Raw genomic sequence first — 13054 nt, 5'->3', positions numbered from 1 at the left:
TTTTCAATTTAACAGCTCTCCTCGTTCCTTTACTTGACACATTTGTAGTTAAAACTGCTTTTGCTGCATTTCAACACGTGCATAATAAGGAACTAATTAATTAGCATTCTGTAATGTTTTTCGCTTGGAAATGCATTACTTGAAGAAAAAAGACGCTGTTAACCGGAGAAGAATGGTGACAAATAATTAAAGAAATGCATCCTAAAAGTCAAATCCTATTTGAAAAAAGGGATACCGATCTGCCAGAAGAATTTCGCGTTTGCGGACAATGGAGACGGACACGTTTCACGTAAATTGAAAACTATCAATGCAAGATCGAGTGGGCTTTGTGCGTTAACGATTTGTAACACGCCGATACACGAAGTGGTTTGCGAATGAAAGAGCTGAAAATGAAACGCATCATCGAAAAAGCTCGCAAAAGATCAACATCCTAATTAGTAATTTAAATCAAAAAACGAAACGCCGTTGTGACCTATTTGTATTGCTGATCGATCCATCTGAAATTCAACTAGGACTTTTGCACCAATCGTAACTTTCAGCTCAAAAATCGAATCGTCCAACAACAATTAAAATTATCCTTTGATCATCGTCTGAGTATGATGTAAAATCATTTTTCTCAAGAGGAACAATTCCGACGGAATAAGGAATAAAATTAAATAAATGGAACTTGTTAAGATAAGGGAAAAAATACTCATAATATTAGAAGATTGTTTATGCTATTTATATATTTTTTACACTTAAATTTCCCATAAATGTATAAATATCCACAGACTAATTATCACCCAAATACTCCCTGCATACACGCTATTCATAAAAACCTGTCTGTTCACTATTTTTCATTTTTTTCAGATCCACGAAATTCTTGGAATCAACAATTGTTCTTCATAACGACCATGTAAATACATATTCAGGAAAATCGTTCAGGATTTTTATCGAAACATTTTTTCCACGTTTCTCTATTTCAACAGTAAACTGTTCGTAAATACTTAGTAAAGATCTTTAAATCAATTACTTCTCCTAACAAAATCAAAATATCGATATTATTATTCTACCACAACGGTAAACGTATATTTCAGAAGCAATATTTCGCCAACGAAAATTCCCATTGTCTCCTATCCTTCTACTTCATCACCAACCCTCGAACTCGGCTGCTTCTTAACCAACAGCATGGTTCTCGATTCGAGCGGGTAACTCGTCTGGGACAAAAACTAAGTTGAAAACTCGTTATCGCAAGACTCGCGAGAGCTTCACGGCGCACCGAGTCCTTCGTTGAAAGGCGTTTCTTTTCGTGTGTGGCGCAATATCACGAATACAGCGCCCGTTGATATCGAGCTTGCAAACGTTAACACGTGAAATTTCACCCGATCGCGCCACCATTCATGTTCACCAATCCCATCCGACTCCCCTGTACTGCCGCCATCTTTCGCTCTTTCACGCGTTTCACAACCCCCAAACGCACACGCTTCTCTCTTTCCTTTTCCTTTCTTTCAATGTTTTACTCCCACACACACACAGACCAATTCCATTCTGCTGATTTTCCTTTCTCGCGCGTGCAAGGTCTCGTATTCAGTTCCAACAGCGATTGCACACCCATTACAGTCTGCTGCTGCGAGACGATGTCTCTCTTTCTCTCTCCATTCTTTCTCTTTTTTTCTTTTTTTTTTATATTCCCCTATGTGTCGCTTGCTGACGTTATGCATTCGGTGTAATCGCGTCCTGGTTTTTCGCCAGGCCGCTTTTCGAAAAACGGTCGCGTCGTTCGCTGTTCTTTTTTCACATTCAACGCGAGACCCTTTGGAGGTTGGGTTTGCCGTGTGTACGAGGTTGCCAGGGAAATTCGGCATAGCCAAGGTTTTAGGGACTGGCGATACTATCAGATGATACCGATTTCGAAAAAGCGTCAAGGGTTGCCTTTTGTTTGATAATTCGGTCATATTAGAATTTAACAAACGTGAACACAATGTTTATGTGATGGGGCGTTAGTATGAGTTTTTTTCTGTTCGAAATGATTCTTGCGCCTCTCTGGGTCTGAGAATTTGAGATCTTCAACTAGAATTCAGCTATAAACGTGAGATTTCCATATACACGTATGAACTGTTATACGGTAGAATTCGTATAACTAGTTACCAATTTACATGTAAAGTTGGTCAATGTTGTTTTGGAACGACTCGTTCGTAATGCAAGCCTCTCGAAAAGCCTGACTGATCACGTTCATTTTTTATCAAATTCTTAATTTCATTACGTAAGTATACGAATGACTTGCTATTACCACAAGTTCATTTGTTTTACGAAGATGACATAAAACATAAATTTCTGATATGCATTTAAAAAATAGTATTTGTAACATTGTCTCTTTTGCAATGATACGTATGTTGTGTATACAAAGATCGCTTGGCACCCAGCAACTATGCTCTCACTACTACAATAATGATATTAAAGCGTAGAAAAACCTGAGTTCGCAAGAATTTCACGGATTATTTCAAAATATCTACGTACCAAATCTCTCACACAAAGTAACCTTCTTTCTTCTCTCAACCAAAGAACAGAATCCTACTCAATTGACGAAATATTCTGAAGCACGGATTGCGCTAAAATTCCTCGAATTCTTAAGAGAGGTCAGGATGGACGACGAACCGTCCTAATGCGCGGAATGTAATCGACCAGAGAGAGAAAGAGAGAGAAAGAGAGAGCGAGAGAGAGCGAGAAAGAGAGAGAGAGAGAGAACGAGGCGACCGCTTCGAGATTTCCATGTAAATGCATCGACGCGCGCGCAACTATTCGGCGGTCAGTTCGAGGGGCTCAGAGATTGAACCCTAACGATCCTCTCTTCACCCGATCTCTCTGTCCCATAAACGTGCTGGCGCAATAAGGGGCGTAGCAGGAGAGCAGAGAGAGGGGCTGGTTGGTTTGACAATAGGCGAATCCGACGGCGACGGCCACGGGAATTCGATTGCACCAGATATGCACTCCCCAAATGCAACGTCAGTCTTTCAGGCCTCAGGAAAAGCCTGAGAGCTGGGTTTCCGTCTTTTGTCCGTCGCACTCTTGCGGCTGTGCGCTCGTTCACTGGAACGCGCGCGCGCGCACTTTATGAATATTCTTCGAATTTTAATGCGCTTCCCGACGACGATCCTCATTCACGAATTCGGCCCAGCCGTTGTTCCGAACAGTCGTCGACTACGTTTCACCATCCTTGGCACGCTAACAGCACACGCAGAACGTGCTTCAAATTCGCCAACGCGCTCGTCGAATATTAAAAGGAATATAAATGAAGGGCGTAGAAACGACGTGATTCTCTTCTCTGTCATCGACTTACGAAAGTGATTTATTTGTCGTGGTTGACAAGGGTAAGGTGCTTTGTATAGGGTTATAAATACGAGTAGTTATTGTTAGACTGTGGATGTTTATGCGAATTCATACTTTTACGAGAGTGATTTAAAAAATGAAACATACGCAGAGACTCGTTTCACTTTAAATATTGCCACGTGTATGCTTTACTTTGTATATTTTATATGTTATTCTCGTATTACGTCGTGCATTTTGCAACTTAAATTTTTTTTTTTAATGTATAAACATACGCAGTCTAGCTGTTTTATATTCTAAATAATTCTTCAATATTTTCAAAAATATCACATTTATAATAATACTTCTTCGGTACATTCAACAATATTATGCTCTTACACGGGTATTCCCTTGACCGATACACACCGACTTTGATGAAACTTTGCACAAGTGTTCTTTGGACCTACTCAGAATTTAGCCGTAGTTCGTTCGTGCTTGTGTTTTACCTTAAGGCAGAAATCAACCCTCTTATCCAAGCCGACCCGAGTATGTAGGTCCTTATAAATTGTAAACGACAAAGGATATAAAAGAATAGTTCAAATAAAAGTTATATCGTATCTTGAAACCTATAAATCTGTGTGAAAAATTTCTTGGAAAAGTTATTCTTTATGCCATCATCGTAAAAAACTAGTTTTTCGGAAAAAAACAACTCTCGCGCGGCTTTATGAATCTCGAGACATTTATGGCTTTATGACTTTTATTTCAACCGCCTTTTGATATCTTTTGTCGTTTACGATTTATAAGCACTTACATACAAGGGCTGACTCGAATAAAAGAGTTGATTTCTCTCTTAATAACGGGCACGAACAAATTGAGACTAAATTCTTAGCTAGGCCCAATTATACTATATCATAAAATTATATTATAAAATATTATATATATAATTATATTGTTTATTATAAAATAAAAAATACTTATGCAAAGTTTCATTAAAATTGGCGTGAATCGGTTTGCGGGGTTCCCGTGTTAGTAGCTAATACTTTTTCATTACTGTAAACAATGTTACATTCTTAATGATTTGATAATACTTTCTCCAGTATTTTCAACGATATTATCTGCACGCTAACAAAAACTTTATACTAGGCTCAACGATTCGCACGAAATCATCTTTCTTGAAAAAGATTGACCAATGGATTACACAATAAGTGTAAAATCTTCATCGAAAGAAAACCACAAACGATATCCTCAAATCACAAAAATCATAATGAATACACGTGAGAAAAAAAAGAATAGCAGTTCACCATTTTTGATCTGACACGCTCGAACGCAAAATGAACCGCTGAAAATCACGGGGTTCACAATGGATTCGAGGCAGGTGAAATTGCACCGACAAACGACTGTGTCCTTCGAATGGAATGAGTCCTTCTTATTTGCGTCCACAGACGGGCTAAATTGTTTCTTCGATAGCGAGCCTCTTTTAAGAAAATTGCTGGTTAACCAGCGACAAGTGTCTAATTTGCCTTCGTTCGACTCTACTATAACGATTCCTGGTATCGTGATACTTTTCTGATGTCGTACAACGTGCGAACTTGGAAACAGAAACGTCGAACAACTCGGCGAAATTGTCTTCTTATGAGTTAATGTCGTTTTTCGAAAAATGCTACGCTATTGAATCGTGCACGGAGTTGTCCAATTTAGAAAATTATTCGAGCGTCCGTTTCTTTGTGGAATTTGCGTAGTCAGGCTCTTAGTGAAACAACGTTTACCCAAGAATAGATTGCAAATTTTTATGCAATTTCATATTTTTGAGCATATAATTTAAAAAGCAAGACCTCAATGGACAATTATTTTACTCGACAAATATTATAAAGAGCACTATATTTCGGATAATTTATATACCTTTCCAAGTTATGCGCATCTTGTGCAATTTTGCGCTTTCAAATTTCCTATAAGTGCATAAAATTCCGCGGTCTAACCATGAGATATCGGTTATCGAACGTTCGACATAACGGCGTATGTACGTTTATTAATTGAATCCTCTGTATTTAAAAGTACTGGAATTATCTGACTACAGTTTCACTGGGACAGGTAGATATCAAAATAGTAACGATGCCACGCAGTCGTGTTATCGACCGTGGCAGCGTAAATTTACTGATTATTTATCTACCGACATCGCGGAATAAGATGAATATTAATTGAAATGCTAATTTCGGAGAATAATCTTCAGAATGACACTTTCTGTCGATTTCTGTCAAGATCCGACAATTGCAAAGTAAAGGAAACGATTGGAACTCCTTGTTTCTTTCGAAAGTTGTTTGAACAGTTCGAGTAATTGTTTCTTGAAATTACTTTCGATTAATTGGAACACGTCTCTCCTTTTTCGAATCTTCGTAATTGAGCACAGTGGTTTCATTAGGTAAATAGTTTCTTATCTATTGTTTTAATCGTTATTCTCCTTCGAGTGATTTGTTTCATAGAAACCTTTAGGAGAATTAATGCGAATTGTATTTTCACGAAATAGGTTCCACTGAATTCTACGCGTCATTTCCCCTACTAGATGGTGAAGAATTAATTTCCTCAAATTAACCGCAACAAGGGTCAAAGGACAATACGAGCCTTGAGGGTCTTGTACGAGGACCAGAAACCCGAGATGGTTCTCCATTTTCTAAGGTTTCAACTATAATTACTATCTAAATACCGTGCCATCGAAATCCAAGCTCAGAGACGCCGAAATCTATTATATTAAATCCACTTCTCCCATGACGAATGCGGCGATCCAATACCTATACGAACGACGCACCGAACATAGCTGAAAATTTTCGCCGAAACGTGGACGTGGATGCAAAGAGAAGCCCGGCGTAGCGCGAAAAAGCAAAAAGCTTGTGCAAACGTCAAACAATTCTGCAACAACGACGAGAAAAGAATAAAAATAAAAACGTTCAAACAGCAAGAGAGTTCGTATGAACTGGATGCAACAACGGTATTTGCAAGGTTTTGTCGCGAGTTTCGTTGTCACGCTCGGAAAGACATCTTCCATTCTCGGTGCAACCTCGCGGTAGAACGCTAGAAGGGTAGCAGGAGAGGAGTCAGAAGGATAATAAAACAAAAAGGGAAAGCGTAAAAAAAGAGAAAAAGAATAAAAAAAATTGCGCGACCACTCTAAATCATAATTACATCGTCCGCTCGTCGGCTCTGTTAAACTGGGTCGTGAGCATCTTTTGCGCCGCATCAGACACAACTGCTGTAAAAATGAATAAGCGCGACAGAAAAGCGGAAGCGACGTCAGAAAGACCGACGTGAATTACAGCCATTCTTCCTTATTCAATTCGCCGCCACCGCCGCCTCGAACTACCACCACTACCGCCACCGACGACTACGACGCCGCAACTCGCACGTCCCATCGAACAGAACACGCTTCTCGCTACTCGCTGTTATTATTCGCGATGATTGTTTCCGACTGATCGACACCTTATTGTGCAAACGAGCCCGGCAACCTGATCTTACTCCATTAACGACACCTCGATCGAGAAAAGCCTTCTGTTTCGGGCAGGCATTTCCACCAACTTCCGAATAATTCCGTAATTAAAGTTTTCCCGATTCTCTCTTACCGGATTTTCACAAAATCTTCCCCTCTTCATCGCCAGCTTCGCCTTCGTTCCATCGTTCCCTCTGCAATTCGATTTCACGGAAATTTTGCTGCCTTTGTCACTTCGTTGCTTTGTGGGTGATAAATAGGCTGTGAGTATCTCTATGAAATTTTATACTTTTATGACAGGAATTGGAGAAATGTAACTTTAGACAGGAATTTGTTTAGCGTATTCGATATTATGCGAGGCCGTACGGAACTGGATGGGAGGCTAGTTGAAGAAAACTAGATTTGATTGGTTTGCGACGTAATGGGCCCATCTTCGCTTGATATGACAATAAATATAAGGTATTTGTATTTTTATTATTGATGAGATGGTCATAAATCTGTAAAGACGCGGAAATTGTTCATCAGTCTCGAAATTTCTAATAAAGTTTCTAATACAATTTCTGATTATATATACATCGAGGAGGACCAAGAAAACTACGTATCTTGTCATTGCACCTTCACGCTACCAATAGCTTTACCTAAATTACCTTGTAAGTTATCTTATTTTGGATATTCCGTGAATTGTATATATTCTATGCATTTTTGTGCTCTTAAAATTCCAACAATCGCATGGACATTCGTAGTGTGATGATAACCATAACCACTCTTTTAATCCGTTATCACTATTTTCCTCTAGTGTACACGCGTCTTCGTATTAGCTGACATCGACCACTGTGGTCACTTATACGGGGATCCGAAGTTTTAAGTGGATTCCGAACCACAGATGCCAAGAGCACAACGGAGTTCTTAGTGAGCTGCTCTCCTCTAACGAGGAGAACTGTGTGCGCGACGTTCTAGCTAGTAATTTGACTCGAATTTTGCACATAGTTAAAGGGTAGTATATATAATAATACAATAAATGAGCGACTCCCGTTGCTCGAAATTTTGCGACAATGAAGCGGGTGAAGTAATTCTCCTGTTTTAACAATTACAATTGATACGGATAACGATGCGGGCTCGTGACGTTAAAGACTCGGTTGATTAATGCGAATTCGATCTTAATAATCGTCGCGATTGGAAATTATCAGTATCAGATAATCCGAATGAGACAAAGTCTTTGATCACTTGAACTAATGACTATATTAATATTACGAATAATTATGTGTTTACGGGAAACTTCAAGTCGTCGAAATGTACAAAATACACATGATGCAGGTATAATGAGTCGTCATGGCAAGGCTATTTTCATTAAGGTAAAATTTCTTCAAATTTCACCGTAAAATTAGTATATTCTATTAGTATATTGTGTCTTACTTTAATAGCAAAACGGGGTTCTTTTAAAATATTAAAATATTCTACAGTTTGTCAGATATTGTTTTTTTAAGTTCAAATACTTTTGTGAAATTCTGCTATGAGATAATTATTGTTATTTTATACGTTAATAAATGAACTTTAATAACTGTTAAACATTAATAAATAGATTTTCGTGAATGACTGTATAGAATTTATTTAGACTTTATCCCTTTAGTTCTGTCGGTAATTAATATGGTACTGATTTATATTAATTTTTAATTGCATGATTATGATTAGAAGTTTCCACTTTAGAGACATCCAATTAATAATGTAATCCAATTAATAACAAAGGACTGACAGAATAAATTGAAATTTGTTATGCTCAATACATAGAAAACGAAAACTGCTATTGTAGCGTTAATATTTAAATAACCTTTCGGTACAATCTATGCATCCTGCTTAATTAAACGACTAAATAATAACCTGTATTTCTCTTATTAGTTAAAGCTATTAATTATTCTTAACATCGTGGCACAACTATTATTCCACCCACATACAGACAGAGGAAATTCCACTGAGAATTCTCCGAAACATCAAATATCTTCTAATTATATTGCCATGCAAATAGAAGGGGAAATTGCGAAAATAGAGTAGAGTCAACAGCCTCGATGAAGTCTTCAATTGTGTCAGCATTGATCAAAGTCAAAAGATACAATAACTTCTCATTATGTCCTAAAATATTTTGCAAAGGTTGTTATGAAAGTGGTTTGCGTTGTTATTTCAATTATGCCTCCATTTGTCAAAGTGAAAAGACGCAATATCTTCTCATTATCTCACTAAATAAGTGGATAAAAGAATGATGAAAACGTTAAGTTCGACAGTTCTAACGTTCGTCTCCTGATATTTTTATATTTTATGTTACCGCTCTTAGGAGTCATACCAATAAGTAGAACAAGAAACGTGGACACCCGACGGATCTGGAGAACGTTGACGATGTCCGTGACCACCCCTGGCCAACTAGATCTATCGCAAAGAACAAACTTATTTTCATCCCTATACACGACAAAATTCAAAAGAGTAACACTCGTATTCCCTCGAGTACCCCATTATATCACGAACGACACGAGTTCACGGTGAAGTGTTCACTCACAAATTCCCAGAGCTCTCTGGAGGCGTGCTTACCTGTTCCTTTCCAAAGTCAATCGCTTCTCTGAGAACGCTGTAACAGTCGAAGCTTTGACGATCGTCAAACCACGTTACACAATTTTCACCAAAAAAATTGTTTCCAAAGTTTTCTAATGGTTTCTAAGGGATGCCGGTTTGAAGAACGTTGTTGAAAATTGTTTTTTCTTGATCAATTAACAACTCGTTAATCTTGCTCGCTATCGAAAGTCACCGAGAAACTTTTTCTTTCATCAATGATTCACTACAACTCAAAACAGAAACATCGTCCTACGATTCTTCCGGGTCATACGAAGGGTATCGATAAAATACTCCACCCCCGGTCCGCGCTTCTTTCGAGTACACACGCACACACAAGTAGCATAATCCGAATCCGAATACGAATAATCGTTCTCCGAGGGAAGAATTAACCGGCGTACCTGATGCGTTACAACTTGTTGAAAAGTTGGAAAGATCGATCTCGCGCGATTAACGCGCGTGTGTACCACATAGTAGCCTTGTGATCCGTCGCTGGAGTAGCTTGTCACAAGACCCGTCAAGCTGCCGGGCCTATTGTCCATCGACCCTCGCCACGCGACAGATCCATTGTCCCATGAGACAGCACGATATTAGCGGAACTTGATTACCACATTCCTTTAATGTAACAAATTAATCAACTCAAATCCGTCGATCAACCTTGATATTATTAGTCAATATGACCAATTCGATCATACACGTTTCCCTTTATCTTTATAAAAACTTTGACAAAAACTTTGACAAAAACTTTGTTCTGGTAACACGAAGAAGTATAACGAACAAGTGTTCCCGACGTGTCACTTTGATCACTGTGTATATTCCAATTCGACTCAATTTGGCGCGCGATCGCATACGCTCGATTTCTTTTACTCTTGCGGCTGTTTTAACCGCGAAGGACGACCAGTACTGGATAAAGGAAGCGATTTCGCGCGGCGATACTTGTATCGTTCGCTCGATGTGTTCCTGTGGCGCGCGCGCGGTCAACCCCCTGTTATCGAAGCAGTAGCAAATGAAGCCTTAGGTCGTGTCGCAAGGACTGCACGGTAATCACTGAGAGACGCGTTCCGTGAGACACGAGGCGCGCGCCGCCTCCCCGATGGAGCGCGCCCGGAAAAGCCCGAATCGAGCCGAACAGCCACGAACGCCGACAGCCGGAGGACGCGACCGCCGGGAGACCGATGGGCCCACGGCCAGCCCCAACCGCCTCCAGCCACGAGATTTCCTTGTCGCGGCTTTCGAGGATGCATGTGCTCAACTCCACGCACGACACCCAGTGTCCGAGCACGGAGATGCTACTGCGTCTCGCTCGGTAGATCGCATTGCGAAATCGCGTATCTACTCCGGGCGATTTTTCAAAGTTGTTTCTTTGTGCAGATTTAGATTTCGGGTGATTCTCGTTGGATTATATTTTGATGGCGGTTTTGATAGCTTTAATGGGATAATTATAATGGAGAACACGTACGACGAGAAGTGTTATGGACTCTTACCTGTTTTAATTTGCGTTATGAGATTTTCTATAGGATGGGTTAGATGGTGCTAAGAGATTTTTCAACAATATTCCTTTACGCGAGGTTCGAACGTTTCTATTTTAATTAAGTTTAGAGAGTATGCTGGTTGCTTTTTGTAACGGAATTAGGGACGAAGAATTTCGACAGATGCGTATAATAATAAATATTATAAACTACCGCCTTCGTTTGTTTTACGTTATTTACATACTATCGGTTCAGCTTAGAATATCTTGTTTGAGCGAAATTTGGAAAATAATCGACTAATTGTAGGCTTCCTAATGAATGAATAGCTTTCAAATACGGACAGAAATATCTGAATATTAGTATTCTAACATACGAGATGATTAACTGTATTAGTTATAACAGTGCATCATACTAATATGCATCAATATTAATTACAAACCAATCATTAACTCTCCCTAACGTTAACATCACTTTGGATGTATTTCATAAAAATGACAAGAATGTGCAGTAATTTACCAATTTAGTTAAACCTATTTTATTGAAGCATTCTGAATGAGGCAAGATTAATTTCGTCGAATGTACGTAATTCGTCAAATTCCAACGAACCGGTGGTCCAGTTTAGATAACGGGAAACGTTTCGTCGCCGATCGACGTTCCGTCGAATAACCCAGCGCAGATTCGATGCGGTAATGTATCGAGGTGTTCGAAAATGTAGATTTTTCGTGAGATCGTATACACCGAAAATGGCGCCGCTAATGCAAAACATGTGTCCAATTTAAACCGATGTTCGTTCATGATGGCAGCACGACGGAAGAGTGCACACATACGCACTTTGGCATACGTGCGCATACCTTTACATGTGTATAGGTATGTATATTTTTTGTGGACGCATCAGTGGCTTCGTTATTTCGCGAAATGTTTTATTTTATCGTGCAACACCACGAACCGAAATGCCGCTGTTAATGCGACCAAAAAGGGGTTCGCGACGCGTCATTGTGTCCTCGTAACAATAAAAGAACCTTCAAAAAATTATTCGGTCGGGCAACGGTGCTAGAAATTACAGAATTTTTTTTTTTTAAGTTATTTATATTTCATTGCTTTTATCACACGCGAAAGTCACGATTTCGTTCTAATTAAGATGAAAACGATGTAATGTGTGTTTTCGAAAAAGTACTTGTGAAAATGGAGATGAGAAAATAAAGGTGGGAACATAATACTGCACAAAAGTCTCAGACCACTTGCCAAACGGAAATGTTTTATCTTCATGACTGAATATATAGATACTCCAGTGTTCTTTTAAATTTGTCGTCACTTTTCAACAAATGTCAACATGAATTGACAATTTAGGAAACGATTGATTAATTTGAAATAATTAATATTCTATGCAAAGAATTCTTCCTGAAATTTTGTGAAACAATTTTGCACAAATTCATTTTGTGTTATCTGCTCTCTTTTTTTAATGTTTCAAACATCTATTACAAGTTTCTTTCAATTCTTAAAATTGTTTTATACTTGTTTCGAAGCTTAAATAAAATTTAATTTGCGATTTTATTTACCAAAGTATTCCTAAACAATTTATGTAACGAAAAAGGCTACAACCAAATAATATCACAAAGGTAGTATGTATCTAAAGATTCGTTTGTGTATAAGCATTCCATGTAGAAATATTTCTTAAAAACGTCGCTAGTTATTATAACCAAATCGCTATTACAAGTGGCCTAAACACTTCAACAATACTGTATGTAAAACTGAAACAAGAAGGGAAAGATAAGAGAAAATAAATAAGAGGATTTTATTGTACGATTTAGAATTATAAAGGAACAAGTAGGAAAAGGAATGCTCGAGGAGCAAACGAATTGAACGAGCGATTATTTTGTCTTATTGGGGGCTATGTATTTTCATTAACTCCTTACCCAACGCGTTTTCAACGCCCTCGAGCGTAAAACACGGATCCGTTCTTTCGCGAATTTCCCGTGCTGTCTCGCAAAGCCTGTCGTTCGCCTGAAAATTCTTGGCAAACCGTAGAATCGTGAAATCTACTCTCCTACCGTAACAACGTTTGTACATGTTTTTCATGTCGCTTGACGTGCGGCTGTGTTAAGTTCAAATACCATTTGCGTAGCGGTGAAATAGATACTAACGCGGCTGTAGTCGTGTAACCATAAAAGCTGATGTATGGTAAAAATCTGGCGGTATATTTTCCAGAGAGGGTAATTTTACTTCAAGTATTTATCGT

This window comes from Bombus bifarius, unplaced genomic scaffold (genome assembly GCF_011952205.1).
Source record: "Bombus bifarius isolate JDL3187 unplaced genomic scaffold, Bbif_JDL3187 scf7180000008148, whole genome shotgun sequence".
Lineage (NCBI taxonomy): Eukaryota > Metazoa > Arthropoda > Insecta > Hymenoptera > Apidae > Bombus > Bombus bifarius.
This window is presented reverse-complemented; position numbering follows the sequence as displayed.